At 39.3% G+C, this 14,822-nt stretch overlaps 1 long non-coding RNA gene across 3 annotated transcripts in view; it reads right to left on the bottom strand.

The window, feature by feature from the left end:
• LOC105490787 (uncharacterized) overlaps positions 1-14,822 on the bottom strand; it is a 91,607-nt gene that overhangs the window by 57,920 nt on the left and 18,865 nt on the right. For all 3 annotated transcript variants that reach the window (XR_003020150.2, XR_003020148.2, XR_011608334.1), the window contains exon 3: positions 13,764-13,922. This is a non-coding gene — a long non-coding RNA (uncharacterized lncRNA). The remainder of the gene's footprint in view (positions 1-13,763; positions 13,923-14,822) is intronic.

The raw sequence follows: 14,822 nt of genomic DNA, 5'->3' as shown, positions 1-14,822 counted from the left end.
TTTAATTCAATATCTGATTATGTTAAGGCCTCCTGTGTGAGTCTCTCTGATTATGTACATGTGTAGGTGTGTAAGGTTAGTGAAAGAAAAGGGAATCTTGCTTTTATAATAATGGAAATCAAGAATTAGTTTTCTAATGCCTTGAAAATTACAGTTCTAAAACGTCTGAGCCCTTACCATTGTCCTTTAGAAGATGGATGATCCCTGGTTTGATACTTTGGATTATAAGATATTATCAACATAAACAAAATTTTTATGGTAATGTTTTAGTGAAAGTATAGTGACCATTCAAGGAAACAATGTTGACTGCCAAAGATGACCTGCTAAAAATACATTGCTTTGTTCTCTAGAAGTCTCTGTATTTCTACTATTCTGTTTTTTTCTTCTCTGTTCTCATCTTTTACATAACATTTGCCAAAATTCAAAGCACTTACTATTCATGAATGTGCATATTGAAACATTTTCAGTTTACTGAAAGATTAGCACATGGGCCATTGCTTTTCAAGTTGTATTAATAATGAATAACCTTTTCTGTCTTACTTTTTTTTTTTTTACTATTAACTTTGCAAGTGTCCCTTTGGAAGCAAGAAGAAAAGGATATGAATTGTAGGTTCTGTAAAACATGGATCATAAATGAGCATAAGCATTTGTCAGCAATTTCATTATCAAGAAAAATTTCCTGGACTAAGATGTTTCAGCATGAGTCAGAGAACCTCCTTAGTGTCTGAGCTTCTACCCTCACATGAGGCATAGGATTTGCTTGTGGCATTTTGAGACTTATTTAGTATGCATTTTCAAAGTGATGTCTAACTCCTATAAAATGTTCATGAAACAGAAAAGTCACTCACGGGGCTCACAAGTGTGAGGAATTGTGTTCAGCATGTGAGGGTTGTAAAGGCGGGTCTCTGAATTCGGTGAAGGAACTGTAATAGGAGAGAGGGTAGGGACGGCCTGTGTGCAGGCATCAGGTGCCGCATCAGGTGCTGGAGGAAGGAATCACCGGCAGCGGCTAAGCAGAGGCTGCTGAATGCTAGTGATAACGCAGCTTTACGGGAAGATCACAGAGCAGTGAAAGCCTGGCCAAGGTGCTTTGTTTATCTTCCTCTGTAGTAAACGTGATATGAATTGTATAAGCTTACAGACAAGTCACTTCTTGCTGTAGGTTAGATTATCCTGAGAAACAAGAAATTGGAGAATGGCAGAAGGGTAACCCATTGGGATATTTCTAATGAGAACGAGGTAAATGGGTGTTCTCTTGGTTTATCTTTTTGATTTGCCTTGGAAATTCCATTTTGTTTTTGTAAGAATCCTCAGCTCATTCTTAGATTTCTGAAAGCATCAGGATCAGAATCCCAAGCCCCGTAGAGTGGTGGAAGAATTGCCTCAAGCCAAATGCCAGAATGCTCTTAGAGCTTCTGCGCAATGTGTTCTCTTTGTCAAGTGCAGATAAAACTATGCATTGTCCTGTAAAGAAAGGCAGCCAAGGCCAAGTTACCGATGATGTGTTTCTGTGAAAGAAGCTGCAGCAATGAAGGTTGTGGCTTTGATCCTTGAGTCCTAATGGCCTCAGCACCACTTACTTCCAGATAGTTGACCATCTGGTCACTGCCTCAGATAAAGGAGGTCATATAGGGACTAAAAGCAAGACATGTATAAAAGATGCAAGGCATTTACTACTTTTGCTGGTGTAATAAGAAAATAACTGTGGAACAGAAAGGCTATTTTCTTGGATAAAAGCTTTTTTGTATCCAGAGCTCTGTTGGCCATATGGAGTCTTTGTCATCATTGTTGTCCACTCTCGATCCATCGTCCTTCATTTCCAAAGAGCCTTCCATTCTCTCCATGATTTTTCCTTAATTGCCATTTTCAGATTAGTTTTTACTCCCCAAACAATATTTCAACAATGATGCGTGTTTCGTCTTCTCTGTTCACTTCTGCAATAATAGCTCTTTGGACCCTGAATACAACACAAGAACTACAACTCTATGCGTTGGGGAGATGAAAAGGCATTCTCTAAAAAACTGAGCCCTGGAGAGAGGAGGTTGGCATTCTAGGCCAGAAAGAAAAACCAAAGATTTTCTTCTGTCCCTGTGTTGGCCTGGTGACACTCAGAGGCCATTCAAACTGCCTTCTTGTGGAAAGGAGAAAGCTCTTTCTCTTGGAATCAATTCGGATCCCTTGATGTCAATTCCGACAGATATTCTAAGCAAACAGGTATTTGTGTGTGTGTGTGTGTGTGTGTGTGTGTGATGCTCACTTGAAAATAGGTAAAATGTTTGGCTTTCCCATTGTAATACACAGTAAAAAGAACAGAAATGAGAAACGTCAAAAGACCATAAGAATAAAGTCTGAATGATAATGTTGAGAATGATAACAAATGTATATGACTGAAATATAATATCTCATTTGAGGCTCCCCAAGCTTTGTGAGTGAGGCTTAGAACCCACGTGGGGACTGCAGTCAGAAACAGCTGGTATTTACCATATGTACATTGTTGTAAGAGACAAGCTCAATGAGTATAGTGTGAGAGGTTCTCACTGAGAAATCTGGCGGGGAAAATAGTGATTTATACATGAAGGAGCTGTGGCTGCAAGAGGCTTCATAATTTGGTAGCAGTTTTAGAAATTCAAAGACATTTACGGTGTAGTCCTTTTACTCTTCCTTTTCCTCCTTGTCCTTTGGTAAATATTTAGGAATTCCCAAGTGTTACTGAAACACTAAGCTGTACATTTTGGACAGCCTAAAACAAATGTGTGTGTGTGTGTGTGTGTGTGTGTGTGTGTTTGTGTGTGTGTCTGTGTGTGTGGTGCACCTATGTACACATATGTTACGAATGCTCACTAGAAACAAACTGGAATAAAAGATCATGTCCAACTAAGTTTTAAGAAATGTTCCAAAAAGGCAGTGGTACTGAACAGAACCTGAGGGATGGGTAGATTCCTCCACTTATTCATTCAACAAAACTTTTTGATGGCCTGCTCTGTGCCCAGCATTTCATTTGTGTCTGCAACTAAGCCGGGCACAGTTCCTGGCACTGGGGTGCGTAGGTTCAAGCCCAGCATAGTGCCTTCCAGATTGGAATTGTTGGGTTACTTCATAATGGGTGGCACACCTGCATGTTTGTACACCAGGTGAATGTCCCATGTCCCATGTCAGGTGCTCTGGGAAACTGAGACGTGTGCATGGAGGTTAAAGGGGAGCACTTTTCAGGGCGACATCAGTGAGGGTTGAGAAAGCAGTATTGCACAGAGCGGGAACTGGACAATGATACAAACACAACAAAAGACTCCGCTCATTCCACAGAAGTTCTGAAAAAGAAATGGTTCTTTGGAACTGTTCCAAACTGAGGCAAGGGGCGGAGGCCTTAATACCCAATATTGACCAATCATTGCATGTGAGCTGCAGTCAAAAAGAGGCGTGACCTTCAACAAGCAAAAGAACCTTTCAGAGAGGAACTACCCTCCTCTGTCAGGGTGGTCCCGTCTGGAAACAGTACCAATGAAGCAGTGGTGAACTTTATGGGAGTCTGATCCACTCACTACTGAAGTGTGCCTGGCAATGTTCTCAACATTATCATTCCCAACATTATCATTACGTGTGTCCCTGGCAATGTTCTCGTTGAATCCCAGAAGCCCTGCGTCTGTCTTACAATAGATTGCTGCTGGGCTGACCCTGTGATGTAGTAGGTCCAACAGAGCCCATCTCATGCAGGATAACCCTAGCCACACAAGATGTCCTCCTCTTAGGTGCTCTGTGTGTCCCAGGACCCGGTAGAATTCTAGGAGTTATTTTTCAAGTGGTATAGAATTCCTCACTTCAGATGGCAGGGACTTGTTTCAGGACTTTGGCGTACACACTGAGCATCTCCTTTCAAGGCTTCTCATAAATGCCATTCAGTATTTTTCCACCAGTGAGGCCTCTTTAGTTATAGGTTTTCTGGGTTATAAGCAGCAGGACCACTTGCAGTGCAGCCCCCACTTTCCAAGCTCTGGGTCTCACTTGAAATGGTCTTTCACACCACCCCGTATACATTTGGAATAGTGTTTCCTCACATAAAACATCTGCATCTGTAACCTAAAGAAATTTACCAGGTGTTATGTTTTCTTATAGGTGGAAGCTATCAGATGATTTTTTCTTCACTTTAAAGAGGAAGGTTCTACATATTTTAGTTTTGTGGACCTGTAAATCTTCACCGATGTGGCAAGCCACTGAATATTCACAGGGCTTTTCCCCTATCCTCTGAAATATAAACAGCTTACTACGTCTTCAAATGTACATGTCAGTTGTGTATCATCTGGGCTGGTTAATATGGAATAATGAATATGGTGAGCCAATGTTATGTTCTGCAGAATGTTCATAAAGTCCAGAGGTCTTAAGGCAAAGATTGGGAAATTATGGGGAAAATACTTCTTGTCTCTCCCAAGAGCATGTAAACTGCTTCTGGGAAAGAGTGTAGCCATTGGATTAATGATGGCCTACCACAGATGCAGGCTGCTCCAACAAAGATAACACATGAGGCACAGCAGTGGTGATGAGAGATTTTTCTGGCTGTTTTGAGGGTTTCTACAGGTGAGTTAAAGGTAAATATCATGGGGCCACCATCCTTTAGGCTTTGGGTGGAAAATGTTCTTTGTTACTTTGAAATACAAGATTCCCCTGGGCTCTCTCGGCCCTCACAAAAGTCCTTCTTTCCCTTGTGAGGAGACGGCAGCCTCACTGTGCCTAGAGAATATGCACCTGTCTCCCCTGAGGGGGATGCACCACAAGATGATAGCTGCCCCCCTCTATATCTGCCACCACTGCCCCAGTACCATGCAGGACAACACTAAAATCATTTTCCAGAATGAGCCAGCTGAGGAATAATGTATCTGGCTCAGGGGAAAGGGGATTATTCACCAAAGCTTTGCACAGGCAGCTCATATACACTGATAGAACATATTCTGAAAGTATTAGACCAGGGTTTGGATTAGGCTGAATATAAGACAATAAGAAAGAGCTAATGGACGTGAGGGAAATTATTCTATGATTCATGATTCGATGACTGTCCAAGACACCTGGTCCTATCTATTTGAGTGTTGTTCTGTCTTCTTGAATTTGGCACAGAGCTATTGAGGTGGGGATACTAGAACTGCTTTGATGGCATTCAGAAAGGAGTAAGATATCTTAGGTAGATAGACATACTAGAAAGGACTTTTTACCTAAAGTCAGAGAATTCTTCAGCTGACCCTATGCCCTGGGAAGATTCAGGGGATATTCCAGCCAGGAAATCAAGAGAGGATGCTGGACTCATGCCAGCTTTGTTAATCAGCTTGGTGTTAGCTGTGCTGTGTGGACCAGTGACGGCAGAGTGGGACTGAGCCCCGTAACATCAATGAGAATGCCAAATGACAGACATACATTGGCAGCACAGGCAAGAGCAAGACAACCGGGAGACCTCTGGCCAAGCCTGATGGACAAGGGGCCATGGTTGTGAGACTGATGGACAGCCAGTTAGGGTGTTGCCTGACCCCTGTAGAAAATCATCAAGAGTAGGTGAGTTAAAGGCTTACATCAGTTAACTCAAAGCAAAATAATGATCTGCAGCCCATTTCCAGACCTGACTCAGCTTCAAATCCTCACAATTTTAGGTGGGCTTGATCTCTTCACGAAGGACCTGACAATGCCCCAGTATTGAGTATGCTCAATAGTGATACCCACCACTCATTCCTCACCAAGGCATCTATAGCCATCTACTGGAGTGAGTCAGTCCTGGGGAAGGAGATAGACAGATCTCACAAGGGTTGTCCCATACAGAGTCAGCTGAAGCAAGAAACCTCAAATACCAGAGAATCCCAAATTCCAACATGGTTTCCTGTTAGAGATGGGCATCTCAAGGCCAGGTCATGACTGCAGCCCTATTGTGTCCACCGCGTCCTGGAAACAGCCATCTCCAGACCCACCGTGAGTGATCTTTCTGGTCTCTGAGTGTACCACTGGGATGAATACACTTAGCAGCTGAAAGATCCCTCACATTTGTTCCTTGATGTGTAGAGTATGAGCAGTTGTCAAAGAAACAACCAAGTGGAAACCTTTGAAACCGCCCCCCGCCCCCCACCAAGATGGTGAATCAGAAACAATAGATCATCCCAGTGGAAAGGACAGAAATTCACACCATCCCCAAATACATAAGCATACAGGTGTGGTGGTCCTCACTGGTTTCCCCTGTGAGCCATCTCTGGCCTGTGCACGATGCAGATGGATGGTGGCAGATGTTGGGGAACACCATGAACCTGCAAGTGGTTCCCCAGTTGCAGCACTGTGCCTGATGTGACATCCTTGCTTGACAGATCCAGAACCTCCATTGACCTTGGTAACTGGCAAACAGTTTCTTTTCATTTCCTATCCACAGGAAACATTGCTCATTCACTCAGAAGGTACAGCAGTATGCATTCTATCTCCACATGTACACGACCTCTCCTGCTGTCTGTCACAATATAGGCTGAATGGGACAGAATTGTTTAAAAATCTGCAGAAAGTTGCAATGGTTCACAAAAATGATGGCCTCAAGTTAATCAGACCTGGGAGAAAAGTGGCAAGGATTCTGGAAGCTGTCATAAGATAAGTGTGTAGCAGATGGTGAGAAATAAATTCTACTTAAGATTGCAGAGTCCCAGGTGTTGGTAACAGTTTTAGGGCTTGGTGATTGGGAGTGTGGTGAGACAGCCCATTCAAGGTGAAGAACAAGCTAGTACACTTTGTACCTACATCACAAAGAAAGAAGCAGACTACTCTTCGTGGGGCTCTGTGATTTTGGAGTCAGAACCTAGAAAATACTGCTCCAACTCATTTATCAGGTGCCTTGGAAAATTGCCCTTTTTTTTTTTTTTTTTTTTTGAGACAGGGTCTCACCCTGTCACCTAGGTGGGAGTCCAGTGGTGTGATCACGGCTCACTGCAGCCTTGACCTCTCGGGCTCAAGCAATCCTCCTGCCCAGCTTACAAAGTAGCTGGGACTACAGGCACACACCACCACACTCAACTAAATTTTCTTTTCATTCTTGAAGAGAAAAGTGTCACTATGTTGTCCAGTCTGGTCTTGAACTCCTGAGCTCCAGTAATCCCCCTAACTCTGCCTCCCAAAGTGATGGGATTACAGGTGTGAGCCACTCTATCAGGCACAAGGCTGCCTTTCCTTCTTTCTTTCTTTCTTTCTTTCTTTCTTTCTTTCTTTCTTTCTTTCTTTCTTTCTTTCTTTCTTTCTTTCTTTCTTTCTTTCTTTCTTTCTTTTCTTTCTTTCTTTCTTTCTTTCTTTCTTTCTTTCTTTTTTTTTTTTTTTAGCAAGGGCCTAGAACAAAAGATAATTCTCCATGTTCAACATGGAGTCAAAGTGACCTTTAACCTGGGCTATGTGAAACAGCAGGTCCCATTGAGCTGGAGGTATCCCTAGTTCATAAGAGTGGTGCGTACACATTTGTTAAGCCTCACTCAGAGAGTTGCAGCAGAGGATCCAGAGCCCTGCAGGCTGGCCTTACCATCCGCAGCAATTTCTGGGTATAGCAGTGGAAGTGGTACCAGCAGCAACTGTCAGCATCCTGCCCTGGAGTGGCAGAGTAATGGCTGCAGCCCCTGATGGCAGCAACAGTGGCAGCTGTGGCCTCACTGAGCTGTGCTGCGGCATGTCTGTCCGTGTTTCTGGCTGCGTGGATTGATTCCTAGACATGGTTCTTGAACTCTCCTAAATCTTCTATGGACTCTTCAATATTTGTACAAATTCCTTTACAGCTTAGGTCATCAGAGTCGGTTGCTTGTTACAAAGAATAGAAACATTGAGCACTGGTAATGATTATCCCTTCCCAGCTGCTAGAAGAGCTCCCAAGAGGGCAGAAATAGAGCTGCCTCAAGACTGGGTCAAAGTTTGCTATGTGTGCAGCCAGAGATTTGGATTAAAGAGGGTAGGGAGCATAGCAAATAAAAAAAAAAAAATCACACAATTAAAGATTTTCAGGGTTTTGTGGACTCTTAGAATCATATTGTTTAATGCCCTCATTTTTCACACAAAAAATGAATCTCTCAGAGATGTTAACCGTTTGCTGATATTCCCATGAGTGCTCAGGGTCTAAGTATAAGAACCATGTCACCTTTTCTCCATGCAAGAGCATTCTGCCCTCCAGCCTCCCGACTCCTGAGCTGTTTTTGTTTGTTTGTTTGTTTACCTCTGTGAACACACAAATGGAGGGGACTTTTCCCTTGATAGTTTTATTAATCTTAGGGGACTCGGTTGAATATTATCCAAATGGATGTCATTCCCCTTATGCCTCAAAGATAATGGTTTTGCATGTTTCTCAGTGGCTATCAGACTCTTTATAGACTACTTGAACAATATGATGAAGGACTTCTAACGTTTTTCAGTAATGATGATTGGGTCAAAGATCTATCAAGGAGTTAATCAGAAAAGTTTATTAATTAGCATATTTCCAGTGGCACTATTGCAACTGATCCATAACATGGCATATGAAGGGTATGTGAAGTTTAAAAATCAATGATCAATCAACAACCATGTTTTTTTCTGGATCAATTGCATTGAAGTTTTACTAAAGGAATCTTAGATTATTAATAATTAGTACAATAGTCCTAAGTACAAGCTAATCAAAGTATGTCATATGTACTTACGAAAAAGCAGCTAGAATCTCCCTATGAAATTTTGTAAATTTATTTCAAAGCATAAATCGTTCTGTTCAAATTGAAATAGCTATATTGTTTAATTTTAGTTTTAAATAGCAAGAGCAATTAGTCCACTAAAGGAACTAATTGCTTGGAAATTTTCATATTTAAACACAAAGTCATTTCTAAACGACAGGCTTGAATGTCATTTTAAACTCGAAACAATGATCTTTCAAAGTAAAGCAGTAAAACAAAGGTTTCAAACACTTCAAGGAAAGAGTACAAGTACTTGATTTTGCTTTATTTTTATAAATAAAACTGTATTACAAAGAGTGTGATTATGATCAATGCCTATTTTCAGCAACACATTTCTTACAAACAACCACAGGATTCTAGACACACATGATAATTCAAAATACATTTGAAATCATTGGGCGTTTTTCATGCAATCTACTCCTAAAGATTATGATTATTTTCAGAGCTGCAGAATTATAAAATAGACTTTTTTTTTTCATTCAAACTCACTCCACAACCACCATTCTATATTTTGAAAAAAATCTCAGGTTAAACATAAAAATAGAATGGATGAACATCCACATACTCAATTCTATTGGATTGCTGAAGCTTCCGAATTCTGAGCATTGCAATTGTCCTTTTGGGTGAAAAGTTATTCATAGAAGGCCATTCCCTTCCCTTAATCAGATTTTAGAGTTTATGACCAAGAACTTTGGAGCCAGCCAGACTGGCTCAGATGTAACTGTAGTGCTAATTAACTATGTGACCTTACATAAATTACCGTACTCCTTTAAGTATCAGGATCCTCAGCCATACAAATGATATAACAGTATGATCCATTATTCAATATATTCAATATAAGCATATTCAATATGCTTATCTTGTTTAATCCTGACAATAATGATATTATACTTAGGATTAAATAAGATAAGCATAGAAAGTAATTACTCAATTAAAAGGTGCTTAGTATTTGTATTAATATTTTATCATGAGTAAAATAACCATACATTATAAAAATTAGATAGAGGAAAGTAATTTTATGAACCGATATTCCATGAATCATGGTAAAGTAACAAGTACAAGAAACTGCTAACAAGAGATAGTTAGAATGACCCTATAGGGTAAGCAAGCCTAATTTGCTCATTAACTTCCTAAGAATACAGTGTGTCTAGGCAGAGGTAAACAGTCTTAGGAGGAAAACTAGGCAAAAGGGAACCTTGATCTACTCCACTACTTTGTCAAGACTACTTAGAAAGAGTTTTTTACAGTAGCTAGTTTTTAAAATTGGTGATGTCAGGCTAGATTCAATAAAAATTGCATTACTTAATGTACAGCATGCTTTGTTACAAATTTTGAACTCATTCTGAAATTAGTCTGAAGATACAGAACTTAGCCAATGCTATGCAATCTGCAAATTCAAATATTGAACGACTTGGTATTTGGAATATCCTTAAAAGCGATTAATTCTTTACAACTTTTTAAAATAAGAAAATCAAAGTTATTTCAATGTATTTTAGGGTTAGAAAAACTAGACATAGATATCCACAGGCAAAAAAAAAAAAAAAATTATGGACACAGACCTTCTACCTTTCACACAAAATAAAATCAAAATGGATTGTAAATCTAAATGTAAAAATGCAAAATTCTAATCAAACAGGAGAAAGTCTAGGCAACTTTTGATTTGGTGACAACTTTCTGGATACAACAACAAAAGGAAGAACCATGAGACAATAATTGTCAAGTCAGACGATATTAAAAGTAAAAATTTCTGCTCTGTGAAGATGTTGCTAAGAGATTGAAAAGACAAGTCGCATGCTGAGAGAAGAATTCTTGGAAAACATGTATCTGATAAAGGATTAGTATTTGAAATATGCAAATAGCTCAACAATAAGAAAACAAGAAATCCAATTAGCAATAGGCAAAAGATACCACCCCGAAGAAGATACACAACAGCAACTAATCATAGGAAAAGATGTTGGACTTCATATGTTAGTGGATAGATGCAAATTAAAAGTACCATGAGAGTCCACTATACACGTACTAGATTGGCCAACATCCACAGTACAGACAACACCAAATGCTGATGAGGATGTGAAGCAACAGGAACTCTCATTCATTGCTGGTGGGAATACAAAATGTTATAGCCACTTTTGAAGACAGTTTGGCAGTTTCTCACAAGGCTAATCATAGGCTTACTATAAACCCCAGCAATCATGCTCCTTAGTATTTTTCCAAATAAGTTGAAAACTTGTGTCCACACATAACCTGCACAAGAAGTGTTTAAAGAGCTTTATTCATAATTAACAAAAACTAGAAGCAACCGAGAAGACCTTAAGTAGATAAATGATAAACAGATATTGGTACATGCAGACACTGGAATATTATTCAGCACTAGAAGAAATGACCTGCATAGCCATGAAAAGACAGGGAGGAACCTTAAATGCATATGACGAAGCGAAAGAAGGCAGTCTTCAAAAGCTGGAGACTGTATGAACCAACTCTATGATATTCTGGAAAAGACACATCTATGGAGACAGTAAAAAGATCAGTGGCTGCCAAGGGTTAGGGGAAGGCTGGAGGAAGTGGTAGACTACTGAGGATTTGTAGGGCAGTGGAATGATTCCGTACAACACTATAATGGTGGATCCATTGCAGGATGCATAGAATGTACAGCAAAAATAAAGTGAACTTTAATATAAGCTGTGTGCTGCAGTTAATAATAATGTGTCAATATTGCCTCCTCAGTTGAAACACATGTACCACATGAATGCAAGATTTTAATGAAAAAGAAACTTGAAAAATGGAAAGAATGGGAACTCTACTTTCTGTGAAATTTTTCTATAAATCTAAGACTACCATAAAAAATGAAGTCTATTTTTTGAAAAAATAGTATGTTTTTATAGAAGTCAAGGCAATTATGTAATTGTATTCATATATTCAATATGTTATACATGTGACTAACATTGCTTTAATAACTACATACCAATCATTTACATTTTAAAAGATTAAATTAAAGTTATTTATTATGTATTTATTATCTTTATAAAATTTGAACATGCATAAGGATAACAATTGCATAAATTGCATGAAATAATGCAGTCCAATTTTCTTTCATTTCTTCCTATTGGATTTGAAAATTATATTTAGTAAGTTACAGTTTTAGTTTATAAGGAGAGTTATGAAAATGACTTTGATTTTTAAAATGGTATTTAGTCAACCAGAAATGCCAAGGAATGACATTCTTAGTTGAAATCAGCTTTTTAGAATACTAAAAAAGGATTTAATTCATTTTAGTTTTGTATGGTTTTCGTAGAGCTTTTTTAGTATTGTGTAGTTCATAATTTTTGATTATTTTTACATTAGGTAGGAACCTAACAGGAAAAATGATTATTTTATTTCTAAATTGAAACAGAAATAATTTGGAGCTTCTCAACTCAAAAGTGCTTTCAGGTATGTTTAGCAAATCAATTGCAAGTCTGAGCTCTTTCATGCTACTTCCTGATAAAAGCAAGCACTAGTCACATGAACTGTGTGCAATGATGTGCACATAGGACTAACTGGGAATTTTGATAAAATATAGTTTCTGATTTGGTGGGTCTGGGGAGAAGTTTAAGGTTCTGGATTTCTAATAATCTCCCAGGTTATTCTGATGCTGTTGTTCTGCAGACCACACATTAAGAAGCAAAGTGTTGCCTCAAACTTGTTACCATATGGAGAGAAAATAGGAGAAACATGTGAACCATACCTGAATATGTTACTTAAATGTTTATTTATCTGTGTAGACATTTGTATTACTTCTCCCATTAAAAGGAAAGATCCAGATAACAATAATCATCTATCCATCCTTCCACCCATCGTCTATCCATCCTTCTAACCATCTATTCATCCGTCCGTCCTTCTATTCATAATCCATCCATCCTTCCATCCATCACCTATCCATGTGTCCATCCATTCATCCATCCCTCCCTCCATCCATCCAAGAAATACCTATTGAGTCTTTTCTGTGTATAAAAGACTATCAGAAGCCCAGGAGTAGAAGTCCATATCGTAGTAAACCATAGAGTCTGATGGGGAAAATATAACAAAACTGTTAAATAAAGACATGAAAAAGAATCAGTTTAGAAAGTGATGATTGCTGTGAAGAAAATATATTAAGAGAAAGCAATAGAGAGTGATAAAGACGGTGTATAAACTGCCTGGGATACTGTCTCCAGGACAGGATTTAAATCTGCGTAAACATGGGCAAGTGACTTTGTCAGCCAGAGCCTCACGTTCTTCCTCTTAAACCCTCTCCTTTAAAATGCAGGTATGATTGAATGAGGTAATCCCTGAAAGGACCAAACAATGTGCCTCACATGTTGAAAGCACTCAGTAATTGTTAGTTATTATGATTTTCTGGGGAACTGGCTTTGGAAACCATATCTGGTTGCAGTGATGCAGAGAAAGTCATCCCGAGCGGAGATAAGAATTTATGAAAATGTAAAAACTTCAAATATGCCCAGTGACTAGAGAGCAGGGAACAAATCAAGCAATTCTGTGTTTCAGGAATTTGGGATGAGTGTAGCTGGAAATGGGATTTTAAAGGTAGTTAAGATGTTAGAGATGGATGCTGAAAGAAAAGTATGTTTCATACTAAGGAGTTTGGCTATTAGCTTGACCGATAGGCCAATGGATGTCAAACTGTAGTGTGCAGAGTAATGCAGACACCTCTCCCTCATCCCAGCTTCTCATACAATCATTTTCACTTTAACAAGATGTTGAAGCCTATATTTCATCGGACAAGAGGAAGAGGAAACCAGCAGGGTTCTGAAAGCAGTGAAATATGTGAATGATGATAGACCAAATGCAATGGTGCTGGTGTAATTATGAGCTATAAGAGCAATTCAGAAATTTATTTTAAATAGAGAACAAACAAAAATTAACTGGTTGGGCTGGGAGAGGGTAGCAGAAAGACATTTTGAGCAGACCAGACCAAATTGTAATAGGAATTTTTAATAAATTACGCATTTATAAGTAAAGTTAATGACGGGGCAATAGTTAAAACTAGCTGAGAGTTCAAACAGAAATTGCCTGGCTGCACAAAGAACTTTGGGAGATTTAATTAATTACCTGGGGTATGTAGTCAGGTGAAGAAAACTGGACAGAGGCACAGAGTGTCCGGGAACTCTGTCTTCATCTCAGAAACACCAGAATTGGCCTTGCAACTTTGAAAAATCGATTTCAACTGATTTTCAGCAAATCAATTTGCCAGAGATCTTTTCACCTCCTCTGAAACAGAATATAATACAGATTTCCACTTTGGAAAAACAAATTGTCTTTGGAGAATACATGGATGAAAGAATTCTACCTTGAGATTAGGAATCACCGTCTTCTCTATATGTCAACATTATGAGACACGAATGGATAAATAAGACACAGTGCACATGGAAACATTTAATAAAGATTCCGGATCAGGCGTAAAGAGGCTATTGAATGGGACGCCTGAGCAGAAGGACTTCCACCATCCCTGCAGCTCAACCCACTGTCTGCTTTACCAAGACAAGAATTTGCCACCATTTGAAGTCCTACAATGAAGAACATGTGTGAGCATGTGGAGTGCTCTGATTATAAATATATTAAAATCAGGCTTGGCTCTGTCACTCACACCTGTAATCTCAGCACTTCGGGAGGCCGAGGCGGGTGGATCACCTGAGGTCAGGAGTTCAAGACCAGCTCAGCCAAAATGAGGAAACCCCGTCTCTACTAAAAATACAAAAATTAGCCAGGCATGGCCTGTAATTCCAGCTACTCAGGAGGCTGAGGCAGGAGAATCACTTGAACCCTGGAGGCAGGGGTTGCAGTGAGCCAAAATCATGCCACTACATTCCAACCTGGGCAACAAGGGCAAAACTCTTTCTGTCTCTCTCTCTCTATATATATATATATATATTTGATATGTATATCTATATGATATACATGTGATATGTGAAATATATCATATATGATATATGTGATATATGATATGATCAGACTTCTTTGCTCACCAGTATTTCAGTCATGACCTTACACTGATAAAAATAGCATTTCCCATTTCCCATTTTGATAGTGGATACTGGCATTACTGTCTTTGCTTTTTAGGAAGATAATCCTGACACCTAGGGGGTAGTTGGACTGGAAGGGCAAGATCAG

The sequence above is a fragment of the Macaca nemestrina genome, chromosome 9, assembly GCF_043159975.1.
Source record: "Macaca nemestrina isolate mMacNem1 chromosome 9, mMacNem.hap1, whole genome shotgun sequence".
NCBI lineage: Eukaryota > Metazoa > Chordata > Mammalia > Primates > Cercopithecidae > Macaca > Macaca nemestrina.
The sequence above is the reverse complement of the archived record's forward strand: the minus strand, read 5'-3'. Positions and strand labels throughout refer to the sequence as shown.